Below are 16522 nucleotides of genomic sequence, written 5' to 3'. Positions count from 1 at the left end.
GAGTTGGAGCCATATGTTAGGCAGAAACTAATTGAGTTTTGTGGCTATGATCTTGTATTTGGATAAATATTTAGTTTTTGTGTATTTGCTAAATCTGTAGTTCTTGCCATCGTGTAAGTTTTTAAATCACCTAAAAATAGTCCAGAGAAATGAGTCCCCTGCCTGTTTGATATTTTCTTGGTTGGTTTGATTTTTCTCAAGTAATGAGATAAAGTGCCCACTGAGACAGATGGTGGACTTAAAACAGTGATAAAAAGGATTTTACACATCGTTGATAACATAGAACCTAAAATTTTGCTTTCAGCTTCTTAGCCCACTGATAATTGTTGCCATCACCACTTATACCAGTTATTGGGAAGAAGGGATGATGACTTGACAGGAAAAAGATTTTGTTAAAATTTTTATAAATAGTTTTATGTTTAAGAATTTTAGCACTATCACAAATTTTATGAAATTTTCTTCTTTCCCTTCATAGAACACCTCTCAGTTTTCTTGTGTAGGTTAACTGAAAATTTTTTATCTTAGGCTGGCTGCTTTTAACCACCTGTATGCTTCTGAATGAACTCCCCCTCTTTCTGTCTTGTCTGAACCCTCAAAAATCATTGACTGTTCAGGGAAAATAAACTTCTGGTTAACATTGGCTTCAGTGAAACATAATTATAAGGGTAATTTGCTTCTCCCACATTAATCATATGATTCGAAAAAACAGATTTGGTGTCATCTGTGTCATCACTTTCCCCCTTTGTATGAGTAACTGAAAGCTGATTTATCATGCATTTAGTGATTATGTTTTAATTTTTAAAGTTCTACAGTATAATTTTGAGCATGTTTTATTACTAATTATGAAAAAATTTCTCCCTCTTCTCTGACCAGCCAGGCAGAGGTCAGGAGTGAGAGGTTATAAAACCCAGAAAAAAGAGAAGGGATGCATGATTAATAGTTTTCATCGTCTTTTGTAGCTTTACTTAGGTAAAGAGCATTTAATTTATAATTTGTTTTAGATTTATGGGTAATAGTTATGCCTGTTTAAAAATATTTGTATTTTTTTTAATGTGCATACATCCAATGCTTGTGCATCTTCTATTTTGCCTATATTTTTAAGATACAATTTGATGAAGTAACCTAAAGGTTTTGTTTTCTTTTTCATGTTCTTGGTACATTTTTCTATGAAAATGAGTCTAGGTGATGTCTTTGAGCATGATGTAGCAATATGCATGTGATTTCTAATTTTATTAGCCAGGTAATCAAAAGATTGGTTTTTTCCCCTAGCAGTCTCTAGCAGACTTCAAATAAATTCACAATATTGTAAATCCAAAGGTTTAGAATACTATGCATGCAATTCCATTGAGTCTTTTAGTGCTTCTTTTTATCACATTGCAAAAAGAAAAAGAAAAATGGCCCATATGGATATCAGTGTCGAGCTGCTTGCTGAAAAGGAATTAATGACCAGTAGTGTTGAAAGGCAACTTTTTTTTTTACCTGTATTGGGAGCTTTTATAATTTTCTTAATATTTTGGTCTCATTTTATTTCAGAGTGTTACGCTGTGGTCTCTTTAACCCTTGATCTTTATCTCTATCCTCCCACTATTGTAGTTTTGCTTATCTTTCACATATACTTTCTAAGTTTGAGTTGTAGCCTATGGTCTTCCATCAAGTTCCTTTGTAGGTGTCTTTCTTTGATATTTCCAATCACTTATCACCCATTACCAGTCCTCAGGCTGTTTTTTCTCCAAGGTAGAGAGATGCGCTTGGGAGATGACATGTGCTCAGAGGATGATGAGCTACTATTAGAGCGGGGATACAAAAGCAATAGGATGTGTTTCTTTCCTTCAAGTAGTCTACAGACTAGTTGGGGATACTAGACTAACACACAAGAAATCATTAGCAAAAATATAAGATGGCATTATTAAATTGTGTGGCAAGGACTGTAATTTAAAAGAAAGTGAGGCCACTGAGGGCTAGAATGATCCTGTAAGGCATTTAAAGGAAGTCAGACTTGAAGCTTAGGAAGGATTTAGATATCTAGCAAAAGGAAAGACATTCCAAAAAAGATTGACAGCCAGAGCTGGAAGTAATAGCAAGGAGACCAGTCTGAGAGTGTATAAGGATAAGTATCAGGAGGAAGAAGGAAAGAAGTTTATAAAGTCAAGATTTTGGCTAAGCCCCACAGCATGGTCAAGAGAGTAATAGGCAGGGCTGGACAAGTTTGGCCGTATCGTTATGAACCCATCACTGAAAGGATGCTACATCTACTAAGTTATTTATATTAATAACTTAAGCTTTATGTATGAGGAATAGCTTATATGTTTTATATGTGTGTGTTTCTTACAGTTTAGATCAGGGATCAGCAGACTTTTTCTGTAGAGTGCCAGATAATATTTTAGGCCTTGTGAGCCACTTACTGTCTCTGTTGAATATCCTTTTTTGTTTGTTTTTTTACAATTGCAGGATTTGGCCAGTGAGCCTGGTTTGCTGACTCTTGGCTAATAATTGGCTAGGTAATTGTCCATATAGCACATAATGTGAGCTGCCTTACATCATTTGTTTACATGGTTGTTTTGTGTTTTTTTATGACTATCATTTATGTTTTTTTCCCCTATATTATAGTAAGAATTAAGAGAACATGCAGAAATTAGTATTGTAATTGTTCTTTTGTGGCCAGAGTTCTAGCAACTGCCTAGACTGAGTCTCAGAACTCGGACATAAAAGAAGAAAAGCCTTTGAGCTAGGCCTTAGAGCAGTGAAAATAGCTACACCATGGAATTTATAATCTGTATAAGGTTAAGTATATCAACTGCCTATTCAGGTTGTACGTATTTTAAACTTCAACTGGCATTTTAGAAGCCTTGGCTAGGATGCTGGTGGCCTATAAGTGACAACTGGGGAGCAGGCAGTAGGAAACCTTGTTTTTAAAAGTAGTCTAGGATGAGTTAGTGAAGAGACAAACAGTTGGACATCCCTCAATAACTCCAAGAGTCACTGTGTTATAGAATAGTCTAATAATTGATATTTACATTGATGAGTTTGAGTCATCAAGAAAAGATTGTATCATGTTTAGATTAAGGCAGAGAAAAAAGACCTAGAAATCTCTTTTAAAATATTTTCATTATGATTATTTAAAGATAAGTTACAGTGATTTAAAGGATAAGTATCACTTATTTTGAAAATTCATTTACATGAAATATATCTTTGAAGTTGCTAAATTTATAGGTGTGTATTTCTAAAGCAATTCTCTTTCCTTCACATTGTGTTTCATGTATCATTACCAGGTAAATAGTGGTGCCTCAGGTTATGGTTGCATGAATAAATTCTCTAGGGTTACTCTATATTTTGTATTATCAAGAAAGTAAGAATATAGCATAAGAGCAATCTTTGACTCAACAGGCATTAGTAAATACATTCTGTATATCAGAGATAGTATTAGGTGCTGGGAAAAGTAAAGATGTATATGATGGAGAGCTGTCTGGATAAATCAGTAGTGTTTCTTTTTTTCCTCTTAAAAACATTAAAAGCAAACAGACCAACAAAACCCCAAAACTTAAGTTAACTTTGGTCCTTTTGCCTATACTAGCATTTTCCATACTTTTTAAATGTATGCACTGTCTTAAGTTTTAAGGCAGTACAAACCTTTTGAACTAAATTTCAGCCTTCATGGATTGCTACCCAATAAAAGTTTGGCTTTTTAAATTTTGCTTTAAGAAGAAATTAACAGTTCACTCTCCCACCCCCCCCCTTTTGTCAGTACTTGAAACAGCTTCATTATTCCAGCTGTTTCCGTTTCCTAGATAGGAGATAAAGTACCTTGGATCTTAGTTCCAACTTCACCCTTGTTAGCCGTATGATCTCAGATTCGTTTTTTTCAATTTTAGGTTCCCAATTCTTAAAATGGAGAATAATGTCTATCCTGACTTCCCCACAGAAATATTGTGAGCAACCAAAGAGATGTTGGAAACCATGACAATATTAAAGTGCCATATGTGTTTACATTAATGCTACTACAGTGGAAGCAGTGCAGTCTTTTTTTAGTAAGACCAGAAATCATGAGTTCAAGTTTTATCCTCCAAAGTTCTGTAAATATAGTATTCCAATAAACATTTAGTTTACTCAAAAGTTTTAACTGCCTTCTTGGCAAAGAGAATGCACGTTTTAAAAGCTTTCTTTCCGTTCTTATTAATCTTTCAGTGTGGTCGGTATCCAGTGCCTCTGTTCTTCTTTGCAAGAGAATACTGATCTTCATTCCAAGGAAATTGAGCTAGTCTTTCCACAGTGGGATAAAAATATGCAAAAGTGAATTCCTTATAGTTTTCTTTTTTTCAAGTAGAAGACTATTTATCTATAGTAATAAGATCCACTTGAACTCTTATTGGAAACTTGATTATTTTTTTTAAAATCCCATATAGACTTGCCAGATATGTGGTGGTACTCTCATTTTACAGATGAAACTATTACTTCTGATTGACTTTCATCTCTCTTCCTCCCTCACTTCTTGAGATTGCTTATGTGCTAATTGTTAGAAAGACAAAGTAAGTATGATGTGTACTTTGACATAAACCTTGGTGTAAAGGTTATCTAAATTTGATAAATTAGGTTGTGTTAATCAGCCTCTATCAGAAGTGTCTGAAAGTTACTGTTTTCTGTTTTCCTTCTTCAGAATCCATATTTTAATATATATTTGAACAGAATAATTTAAACAATTTAAGTGATTTCTTAGTGAAATCCAATTCCCCAGTAAGGAGAAAAAAAATCTTCCTGCTTCTCTGGGGGTTCTAAACAGATGTTTAAGTACATTTTAAAGCACAGTTAAGACTTTTCTTTAAAAAGTAATTATATGCTTTCTTTTGCAGAAATAGATGTCATATACAACAACTATGTACTTATGTTGAGATCTAGCTTGAAGGAGTAGTCATTTCATTTACTTCAAAATCAGTTTCTCTTAAGATTCGCTTAAATAAAAATAAAAGTGAAAACATAATTTATAATTTGTGATTTCATTATGTTTACATTTTCTAGATTTTTTTGGTTTGCTTGTGACAGCCATTCTTTTTTGTTTTCCAAAGATGTTTTATTTTATTTTTTTTTAACCTTTATTTTATATTGGAGTATAGTTGATTAACAATGTTGTATTAATTTCAGGTGTACAGCAGAGTGATTCAGTTATACATATACATGTATCTACTCTTTTTCAAATTCTTTTTCCATTTAGGTTATTACAGAGTATTGAGCAGAGTTCCCTGTGCTATACATTGGTCCTTGTTGGTTATCTATTTTTTTTTTTTTTGGTTATCTATTTTAAATATAGCAGTGTGTACATGTCAACCCCAAACTCCCAGTCTATCCCTCCCCCCTGCCCTTCCCCCCCTGGTAACCCTAAGTTCATTCTCTTAAGACTGTGAGTCTTTTTCCTGACAGCCATTCTCAGTTACAGTTTCATTCTTAAGACTTGATTTTTTTCTATGTAGTATTTTCATTTGCAATATATACTTTTTCCTTAAATTTTAGTTAATGAAATATACTTTTGTTTCTTCCATGTTAGGACTAGCTATTTCCAGTACTTCAGATTAGTAGATAAATCATTATTCCTCAAATGCCATAGTATGCTAGCAATTTTATTTTTTTGTCGATTACTTGAACCTGACCAAAACTGGCCTAATATGTGTGATAGAGGAGACTTTGGATAAAATGTACAGGCAACTGTTCCTTTAGTTCATCTTCAGGCTGCTTCCAGACTAATATATATATATATTTTTTTTTTTTTTTTTTAAATATTTATTTATTTATTTTATTTTTGGCTGTGTTGGGTCTTCTGTGCGAGTTGGGTTTCTGTGCGAGGGCTTTCTCTAGTTGCGGCGAGTGGGGGCCACTCTTCATCACGGTGCGCGGGCCTCTCACTGTCGCGGCCTCTCTTGTTGTGGAGCACAGGCTCCAGACGCGCAGGCTCAGTAGCTGTGGCTCACGGGCCTAGTTGCTCCGCAGCATGTGGGATCTTCCCAGACTAGGGCTCGAACCCGTGTCCCCCGCATTGGCAGGCAGATTCTCAACCACTGCACCACCAGGGAAGCCCCCTGACTAATATTTTAAAAATATGAATTTATTCAAATCATTGCTCAGTTTTAGAAGTTAAAACCACACTACAATTCCTGCTGCATCAATTATAATATCTTCTATCTCTATTTTAGAGTTTATACTCTGTTGGTATCCTGTGACTATATCTATTTCCCACCACTTCCCAACTTTGTCGTATAAAGAGCATATGTTTTACGTTAGGCAGATAAAGGTTTGTTTGTTGGCTTCTTCCCTTACTGGCTGTATATAAACTTGAGCACATTGCTTTTACCTCAAGGAGCCTTACTTTCTTCACTTTAAAGAGGGGTAATATAGGATCTATCTCCTAGAATTAGCTGCTATAGGGATTAAAAGAAAGAGCCCATTTAACATGGCAAGTAAAATACTTGCCATAGGATATTTACATTTAGAACTTTAAAAGACATTTCTAATCATTGTTACCCAGGTATCTAAATTCTTCCTTTCACCATTCATTTATTTATTCATCTATCATTTGTTAAAAACCTTAAATGTCGTAGATACTTAGAATATGAATGTCACAAAAATGTATGTCATATTCCTTTTCCTCTAGCAATTCACACACTACGATGAGAGATAAAGACATGTAAACAAATACATATTTTAAAATAATTAAAAGTAAATAAAATACCTCTTGTCTTTCATCCCTTGTGTGAATCCTTCCTGTAGTTTAGTACCGAACTGCCACAGGTTTCCATAATATGCTCATAATATCATGACTGTGTATATAACATACTGTAGCATATATATATTTTTACTTGCCTGTCTCATCTATTTGACTATGAACTCCTCGATTTTGAACAATACTTCTCGGGTCGGCAGGGTTTTTTTGTTTTGTTTTTTCTGTAAAGGAGCAGATAGCAAATATTTTAGGCTTTGTGGCCATATGGACTCTGTTGCAACTACTTAACTGTGGTGTAGGAGCATAAAAATAATCATAGATAATTATAAACATTGGGTATAACTGTGTTCCAATAAAACTTTATTTATAAAAGCAGGCAGGAGGCCAGATTCAGTGCATGGGTCTTAGTTTGCTGACCCCTGCAATGCCGCATACCTTACGGCTGGCAAATATGAGGCACTCAGTAAATGATAATAATTAACATATATTAAATGCTTTCTATGTTCTGTGTACTATTCGAAACAACTTTTCATGTATCAGTTTACTTAATCCTTAAAACAACTCTCTGAGGTAGCTATTAGTGTCATCATTTTAAAGATGAGGAAACTGAAGCACAGAGAAGTTAAATAACACACCTAAAATCATACAACTAGTTAGTGAAAGATTTGGGATTTGAACCCAGGCATTCTGACTCCAGAGCCTGGCTTTGAATTATTAAATCATACCAGTTCTGATACGTTGAATCCCAGGAGTATAATATTGATTCAGCATTAGGAAGCATATTAATGTAATTCACTATACTAATAGGTTAAAGGGGAAAACTGTATGTTTATATCTCTTTGGTGCTAAAAAAAGAATCATTTTCTAAAATTCAGTTATCCCTGACAACTCTTCATCAACAAGAAATAATCTTATAAAGGGTCTCTACCAGAAACCTGTATTAAATGTCATAATGAAATATTAGAAGTACTTTCATTAAAAGATAGGAACATTGGTCAAAGTCTTAGCCAGTGCGTTAAGAAACAAGAAAAATAATTAACCTCGAAATAATGGGGATTGGGAGTGAGGTGGAATATATCACTGTTACTAGTTGCAGTTGATATGATTATCTACTTAGACAAGACAGGCAACAGAAAATGATTTGAGTCAAAAAGAGATTTCAGTAAGCCCACTGGCTATGAGATAAATTTAGGAGATTCATTAGCTTTCTTATATACTAGCAATAACCAACTATGAAAAACAGTAAGAAAAGTAGAAGCCTAAATTATAAAATACTTGAGAAATTTTAAAAATATGCAGCACCATCTGAAGAAAACTACAAGAAATCTGAATGGATGGAGGAATAGTATATTCCTGAATGTCAGAACTTAATACTATAAAATTGGCAGTTCTCACCAAATCAATATAGTCAGTGTAATCCTGATTAGAAATCCAACAGGATTTTTAAAATGGAATTTGACAAACTGATGTTTCAAGTTTTGAGAAGGAAAAATGCACAAGAATGGCCAGATGAATTTCAAAAAGAAGCATAACAAAGGGGAACTTACCCATCAAAGATTAAAACATACTGTACAATTATAATTATTAAAATAATAAGAATTTGGAGTAGGAATGAGCATGTTGATCAAAGGAACAGAATAAGGAGTTCAGGAGGAGCTCCATGGTTACAGAAGAATTTATTGTATGATTAACAAGTGAGTGATGGAAGAGCTAGTCTATAAATGATGGGGGACAATTGGCTGTCCAGTTGAGGTAAAGATAATTAGGTACTCACTTTGTGGCACTCTCAAAACTAAGTTCCAGTTGGACTAAATATAAGTAAAAAAATAAAATGGCAAAAATTTGGAAGAAGTGAATTAAACAAAGGTGTCAGGGTGGTGAAAGCCTTTTCAAAGAAGACGTCAAACTTAGATGCCATTTAAAAAGGCAAGCAATAGACTGGGATAAAATATTTGACATGTAGTAGACAAAGTTAATATTCAGAGTATATAAGGTGTGCCTACAAATTAACCAAGTCAACCTGGTAGAAAACGAGAAAGAATGTACGGAAATTCATAGAAGTAGAAATATAGCCTATAAAGTTTTGAAGAGATGCTCAAACACACCAGTAGTAAGAGATTGAAAACATCGAGATATGATTTTTTTTTTAATCTTTGCTAATAAAATTGGCAAAAATTGGAAAACCTTAGTAGGTGTCAGATTGGGAAGTAGGCACTCATAAACTATTGAACAGAGTATAAACAGCTTCATCTTTTTAGGGTAAAAGTTTAGCTGTATCTGTCAAATTTTTTTTAAATTAATTTATTTTTGGCTGCGTTGGGTCTTTGCGGCTGCGCGTGGGCTTTCTCTAGTTGCTGAGAGCAGGGGTTACTCTTGGTTGCAGTGCGTGGGCTTCTCATTGCAGTGGCTTCTCTTGTTGCAGAGCACCTCTAGGGCATGGGCTTCAGTAGTTGTGTCTCGCGGGCTGTAGAGCACAGGCTCAGTAGTTGTGGCACACGGCCTTAGTTGCTCCGTGGCATGTGGGATCTTCCTGGACCAGGGCTCGAACCCGTGTCCCCTGCATTGGCAGGCAGATTCTTAACCACTGTGCCAGCAGGGAAGTCCCTGTTTCTGTCAGTTTTGAAAATGCATACTTCTAAGCCAGAAGTTTCATTTCTGTGTATCTATAATACAGAAATACTATCATAGGGTCATAGAGAATATTACATGATTGTTCTTTGCGGAGGGAGATATATATGAAGAAAAATGAAAGCATTTTGTGTTCATCATTAGAATAAATTATAGCATGCCCTCATAGTAGAATATTAGACAGTCATGAAAAAGAATGAAATAGCTACAGATGTACTTCCTTAGGAAACTCGTAAGATATTTTACATGAAAAAACAAGACACTGACCAGTACATGCAATTTTATTTAAACCACTCCCCTAAACCTCATACATACATAAGTGCAGAGGAAAACGTCTGAAAGGGTACATTCCACAGTGGTTGCTCTGGAAATGGGAGTTGGAATGGGGCAGGAGTTAAAAATAATGTCTGTACATATGTTTTTAAGTGTAAAACATACAACTTTCGTGATGTAACAAATAATAAAAGAAAAGATGGTTTGGATTTGGTGATTGTGACTAGTCCTTGTTAGAATCATACCTTCTAGTTGGGCAGCCTTGATTTATGTCTGTTTCCCTGTGTGATTTTTAACAGCACATCCTTTCACTCAAAAGCTTCCCAGTTAGTGTCTGAAATCATTGGTGCTTTTAAAGAGAGCAATTTCAGTTTAGTGTTGGGTCTGAAGCTGTGTTACAGCAGGTTAAAGAAGTGAGAATTGTAGGCTAGTGATTCTCAACCTTTATATAACTATATCTGCCAACCGGGACAATTTTAGTATACTTTATTTTATGAGTTTCTATTATAAAAGCAATTTTCTTTTCCAAATATAAAATTATAATTTTGAATATAGTTGTTTTCAAGTCTCATATGCCTGGATATTTTGATCTCCCCTTTTAATATTAGAACCTAATATTTTAGGAAAGTTGGTAGTAAATTTCAGGAGAGATGTTAGCTTAAACTGAAGACAAAGTAAAGAAAAGGAAGATTTTTTAAAGATAAGATGAGGAAAGATTAGCATATTTAGGCAATAATTTTTAGCTCAGCCATAGTTGTAGATTTATAAACAAAGAATATGGTTAGCTCAGAAAGGACAACATTAAAATACTGGGTTCTACAGACAGATCTTTCTTCTCATGGAAAATACAGAAATATTTCTTGATTTTCTTATGATGTGATAAAATTCTCTATTTGGGAGAAACTAATGAAGGAAACATGTTAAATATGGTGAAGTTAGTAAAACAGCTTTTGCAGAGGAATTCAAACCTTTTGGTTGTAAACCTAGATGCTAAGGTGTTACTTTGTTCAGAAAATATTCAGAAACTGCTGTTTTTTAGTCTTAAACCCAAAGTGATTCTGATAGACATAACCAAGAATCTGAAACTCTGAAAAAGCAAAGTAAATAATCTAAATATATAAGCTAGTATTTTACAAAAGGGCAATAAAATATTTGTAGATGAAAATAGAATTGTCCCAGATGTAATTACGTTGTGCTCTAAAGGTAACCCAGGTGCTCTGAAAATAGCACTAGACAACTAGGAGCTGTAAAATGGTATTTAAGAAGTACAGTTGTCACTCAGCATCTGCAGAGAATTGGTTCCAGGACCCCTGCAGATGCTCAGGTCTCTTATATTAAATGATGTAGTACAATAGAGTCGAATATCCGCACAATCCGCACCTACAGGTATGGAGGGCTGACTGTACTTTAAAAAAAAAAATCTATTGGTCTTATTTATGTGCACATTATCTGTCTTTTAACAGATTGGGGTTGATTTCTTGGAAGAATTCCTGCTCTCTTTTCCCATAGTTTCCTGAGTGGAAGTATCTTTGTGATGTCTTTTTCATCAAGATTGCGTTTGAAGTCTTATTTTAATCAGGTTTCCATGTTAGTATTAAGGTGTGATTTCTTAGTGGGGGGCTGGAGCTGTACCTCCTGACTGCTTATTAAATTAAGTTATATTTAGTATATCTGACTAGGGAGAATAATGGCAGTGGCCCTCAAACTCCCAACCCTTATTTTACACCTCTGTTGAATTAAGAGGGATAAAAGACTGAGGCCCACCCATCCTACCCACTTTCACCTTTCCTTTCCAGTGAACAAGGAATTGGAGAAGAGTAAGATAAATAAGTTATAGAAAATACGTTGCTGACAATCTATATAAATTGCCATTTACGGTTTAAGAAAATGAGTATATATATTTGATTTTATTAGATTAAACCATATGAAATTGTTATTTTAACGTTTCTGACCTTAAGTGGCAATTTCATGTGGTTCAACCTATTATATTACAGAACTATGCCCTATAATCACTGCTCTCTATATAAAAATACGTTGTTGCACTTAGAAAATTGTTGTAAGTTATTTAATATAAATTCATAAGCAGCACGTTGCTTATGAAATGTCACCACATAAGCCAAATTGGAAAGTTTATGAATATACCTACTTTAGCAACAAGGATAAAGTGATAAGCCAAAAATATTGTTAATGAACATATGCACCATTGGACACTATAGGGTTAATCAATCAACCATCTCAGGAAGCTAAATTAAATATGAGAATGATAAGATAAACATGTAGTAATTGCTAAATAAAATCTATTAGATTTAAAACCGTGACCAACTGAAGACACTGCAAAAGCCAGAACTAATTGAAGAGAGCACTGATAATAGATAAACAGATAACAAAGTATCCTTCCCCTAAATTGTGGTAATTCTGTCTGTGTTGCATGGCAGCCAAATGTCTTAGTAGAACCCTGAATCAGAGGCCCAACTAATCTCCAGAAATATATTAATTTCAGTTTATAGATAACACATTTTTTTAGTAAATAAGAACTCACTCTAAGTTGCTGGTAAGTAATACTTAGTCTTATGCAGAAATCTAAGAAAGTGCGTGTCATTTTCCCAAAATATCTGTAAAGAGAATATTGATTTTTCTTTCGATTAAGGGTATATCAAGAGCACATTGGCTTCCATTGGTGAAACCAGACCATACTTTTTTAAAAAATCTTGCTTTTAAAGCATTGCCATTTGTGTTCTACTTGTGATAAATTCATTTACCTTTCTACTGCCCATTGCGTACATTAAAAATTAAGAGTAGTGAATTCAGTTCCCTGTCAAGATGGAGTAAAAGGGACTAAACTTACTCTTCTGTCTGAAACAACTAAAAAAAAAAAACTAGAAAAAAAAATACATGAAACAGTGGCACTCAAGATGTTAGATATCGTGCAGCGGAAGAGGGAAAACATGAGCCCTAATATTGGCTCTGCTTATTGCCTGGAGAAAGTTCCCAGGGCACAGGGAGGGGTGTCCCAAGTAGGTCCCATCTCCCTGAGTTGAGATGAAGCTGGCAGTCCAAAGAGAATAGAGTGTGCAGATCCAAGTACCAGAGAAGAGAGCACTAAACATAAAAAGGACCTCAATGATCTGAAGAAGGTCCCCCTTGAGTATTTAGCACAGTACTGATAAGTGCATACCTGTGAGGAAACTACCCAGGGCTAGAGAGTCACCTAAAAGGATTATATATTAAATAAAACAGTATCCAAGCTTATACAAGGCCAGAAATAGTGCCTGTTCCCACCAGCCAGAGTAGAAAGCCTCACAATTCTCAGGGCATTTGGTAGAGTACTCTGGAGGGTCTTGGCTCAGTGGTGGGGAAAAATTAACCCTAGACTAAATGTAGCTGTGTTCCTGCCTAACACAAGAATATAACTTTGTTCTTGCCTAAAGCAAGACCCAAAAGGATCAAGCTGTTTCCAAGTCACTTAGCCACATCTCATAGCAAAGCTCAAGAATAGTTACAGGAATACAGAAATATCCAGCAGCCAACAAGGGAAATTTGACAGTGACTGACATTCAGTCAAAACTACTAAGCTTGCAAAGAAGCAGAATAACACAAACCATAATGAGGAGAAAAATCAGCCACTTGAAACTGGCCGCAAAATGACATTGATGATGAATTAATAGTCAGGAACATTAAAACAGTTACGTTTGTATTCAGTATGTTGGAGAAGCTAGAGGAAAGATTAAACATGTTATGTAGAAGTATCTTCTAGATTATAATTACAATGTCAAAGACAAGATACATTGGATGGGATTAATGGCACGTTAGACATTGCCAAAGAAAAGATTATTGGATGTGAAGACATAGCAATAGAAACTGTCGAAAATGATACATGCAGAGAAAAGAGAATTGTTTAAAAATGTGAACTGAAAAAAATATTTGAAGAAATAGTGGCCAAAATTTTTCTGAATTTGATAAAGACTATAAACTAAGAAGCATGATAAGCACAAGAAAGATAAATGTCTCCAAGGAACATCATAATTAAATCACTTAAAGCAAGTGATGAAGAGGAAAAAAATCTAAAGCAGCCAACATTAATACAGGACAAAGATAAAAGTAATAGATTGCTCGTCAGGAGCAATGTAAATTAGAAGGTAATGTAGCAATATCTTTAAAACACTAAAAGAAAAACGTGTCAACGTAAGACTCTTTACCCAACAAAAATATCTTTCAAAAGCAAAGTAATGACTTTCCAAACATGCAACAGCTAAAATAGTTAATTACCTTCAGTCCTGTACTAAATGACATGTTAAATGGAGTCCTTCAAGCAGAGGAAAATTAAACCATATGGATACCTGGGCCTGAGGAAATGGTAACTACATGGGTAAATATATAAGATTTTAAAACTATTATTATTTAGGTAATTTCAAAGGACAGTTGACTGTTTAACATGATAATGATAATGACTGTGGAGTTTATAACATATGTAAAAGTAAAATATATGATAATTATAGCACAAGGAAGGGGAGAAAGGGCAGATATATTGTTGTTTAAGGTTCTGATACTTATACCTGAAGTAGTAAGTTAAACTGTGATAAGTTAGACTGTGAAACATTAGACTGTGATAAGTTAAAGATGCATATTATAAACCCTAAAGCAACCACTAAAGTAATGAAGAATTATAGTCTATAAAGCCAGTGGGGATACAAAACGATATAATAAGAAATAATGAAAGACAAAGCAGATAAAGAGGAAAAGGGGAATGAAGAACACATGGGACAAATAGAAAACAAATAGCAAGATGGTAGATTTAAACCCAACTATATCAATAACCACTCATAAACGATCTAAACGCTATAATTAAAAGGCAGAGATAATTGGATTCAATTTTTTAAAAATCAATACCCAAGCATATGATACCCACAAGAAACCCACTTTAAATATAAAGACACACATAAGTTAAAAATAAAAGGTTGGAAGATAGACCATGCTAACACTATCCAAAAGAAAGCTGGAATGACTATATTAGATCAGAAGTTAGATTTCAGAGCAAAGATTACCAGGGACAGAAGGGTCATTTTGTAATAATAAAGGGATTAATTCATGAAGAAGACAGAATCCTAAATTTTTATACATGATAAAACTGCAAAGAGAAATATACAAATAAGTAATTTAGCAGAGGTTCTAATACCCCTCTCTCAACAATTGATAGAACAGATAGAATGTAAAACCTAAAACTTTAAAATTTCTTGAAGAAAACGTAGGAGAAAATCTTTGTGACCTTTGATTCCACAAGGATCTTGTAGATAGAACTCCAAAAGCACCATCCATAAAATAACAAATTAATCTCTTGGATTTGTCATAATTAAAACTTCTCCTCAAAAGACATTGGTAGGAGAATGCAGAGACAAGCCACAGACTGGGAGAAAATATTTGCAAATCACTTAACTTGATAAAGGACTATTAACCCAAGTATATTAAAGCGCTATCAAAACTGAGTAATAAGAAAAAACAATCCAGTAACAAAATGAGCAAAAGTATTGACCAGATGCTTAACCAAAAAGCTATACAGAGGGCAAATAAGCACATGAAAACGTGCTGAACATCATTAGTCGTTATGGAAGTGCAAAGCCTGGGATTTTAAATAGATAGTAAAATAGGAAAATTTGGGAGGTGATGGGTAGGTTAATTATCTTGATCATAGTAGTGGTTTCATCAGTGTATTCATGTGTCAGAATTCATCAAGTTGTATACTTTAAATGTATTATTTAATATATGTCAGTTATACCAAAATAAAGCTATTTTTTAAATCTATAGTAGTTAGCACATTATATGTGCTTGATGCCATTTCCTAGGAACATTTGAATGTTTTTGGGGGTGTGTGTGTGTGTGTTTTAACCTGTAGGAAATAGCAGTTTCAATCTGAGAGAAAAATTGATTTGGCTCATAGGCTATTGATTTGGCTGAAATATCCAAAGGCAACTTCAAAGGCCTCATTAAACTTGATTACTTACAAATACTTTCTTCTCCTTAAGGAAACTATTTTTATCTATTTCTAGTTGAAGAACAAGAATGTATTCACATCTGGGTTGGACCCTTCAAGAATGAAGTATTCTTTACATTGTTATCACCCTGACTCCTTCATTATCAGTTAATACTTAGTGAAAATTAGTTTTACATCTATAATCTGTATGGTCATGGGACTAGCAGCATCAGCTTAACCTGGGAACTTATTAGAAACGTGAATTATTGGGCCCTATCCCACACCTATTGAAACAGAGACTAGGTGTAGAGCCCAACAGTCTGTTTTAATAAACCCCGCAGGTGATTCTGATACGTGCCAAAGTTTGAAAGCTATGGTCTTAGAGCAACAGTGGGACTTCAGATACTTAGGTACTGATAGTAGTAGAATTCATTTCAAGAAATCTCACAGGATGGCATACTTAAGATTTGTGTATTTCATCATATGTAAATTTTGCCTTCAAAAAAGAGTTAAATACTGAATAGTAGTTACTGAAACATGCCTGAGGTGTTTAGGAATAAAGTATACTGATGTCTGCAACTTTGAAATGCATTTTTATTTTTTTAATTTTATTTATTTATTTATTTATGACTGCATTGGGTCTTCGTTGCTGTGCGCGGGCTTTCTCTAGTTGTGAGTGGGGGCTACTCTTCGTTGTGCACGGGCTTCTCGTGGTGGCTTCTCTTGTTGTGGAGCACGGGCTCTAAGCGTGAGGGCTTCAGTAGTTGTGACACATGGGCTCAGTAGTTGTGGCTCACGGGCTCTAGAGCACAGGCTCAGTAGTTGCAGCACGCAGGCTTAGTTGTTCCGTGGCATGTGGGATCTTCCCGGATCAGGGCTCGAACCTGTGACCCCTGCATTGGCAGACAGATTCTTAACCACTGCGCCACCAGGGAAGTCCTGAAATGCATTTT

The 16522-nt window shown here is 34.6% G+C and overlaps 1 protein-coding gene across 6 annotated transcripts in view; it reads left to right on the top strand.

Annotated features, from left to right (window-relative positions):
* The window catches only part of FNDC3A (fibronectin type III domain containing 3A), a 193156-nt gene that overhangs the window by 4823 nt on the left and 171811 nt on the right, over positions 1-16522 (top strand). The gene's annotated exons all lie outside the window — the stretch shown is intronic.

The sequence above is a fragment of the Balaenoptera borealis genome, assembly GCF_965194805.1.
Source record: "Balaenoptera borealis genome assembly, chromosome: 18".
Classification (NCBI taxonomy): domain Eukaryota; kingdom Metazoa; phylum Chordata; class Mammalia; order Artiodactyla; family Balaenopteridae; genus Balaenoptera; species Balaenoptera borealis.
Note: the sequence above shows the minus strand (reverse complement) of the source record. Positions and strands in the feature narration are given on the sequence as shown.